Genomic DNA, 763 nt, shown 5'->3' with positions numbered 1-763 from the left:
CCGCTCACCCCATGTCTTTCTGTCTGTCTCTCTGTATTGTTGTGTCTGGAAGACGTCAGCAGAGGAGAGGAATCTGAAGAGAGGGAGAAATGGAAAAAGAGAAGGATGAAGAAAGAGATGTCTTTGTCTCATCCCATAAACGTGTCCTGGTGAAAGGGCAGCGAGAGGAGAAACAGGGTCAGGAGGTGACTTTCTCTCTCTCACTGTCTTTCTTACTCTCTTGCCCCGTCTTTCTTTTCTCCTTGATGTGATATTGTTATCATCATGCATTCATTTAATTTGTTTGTTGTTAAGGGGATAGTTCATTCCTGTAGCCCAAACAGTAGAGCGTAGCACAATCAAAGCCAAGGTCATGGGTTCAATTACTAGGGAATACATGAACTGAAAGATGAATATCTTTAAGTGGTGTACGCCGCTTTAGATGGCGTGGCTGCCGAATGCATAACTATGTAATGATTCATTCACTGTCATGTCATTCCAAACTTGTATGACTTTCTTTCTCATGTGGAAAAAGAAGATATTTTGAGAAATGTTTTATAGCCATAAAATGGAAGTAAGTGGTAAATAATTACAGACAGTGAGTAAATAATTACAGAATTACAGTGCAACCATTTATTGAACCTTTAGCTTATTTATATTCGATCATATTTGATACATTTTGGATTTAGGACTTATGTAATATAAAGTAAAACTCCAGAAAATTATTTTATTATTTATAAAATGTTATATATATATATATATATATATATATACAGTGGGGCAA

Source organism: Sinocyclocheilus rhinocerous, unplaced genomic scaffold, assembly GCF_001515625.1.
Source record: "Sinocyclocheilus rhinocerous isolate Xijiao unplaced genomic scaffold, SAMN03320098_v1.1 scaffold919, whole genome shotgun sequence".
NCBI lineage: Eukaryota > Metazoa > Chordata > Actinopteri > Cypriniformes > Cyprinidae > Sinocyclocheilus > Sinocyclocheilus rhinocerous.
The sequence above is the reverse complement of the archived record's forward strand: the minus strand, read 5'-3'. Positions refer to the sequence as shown.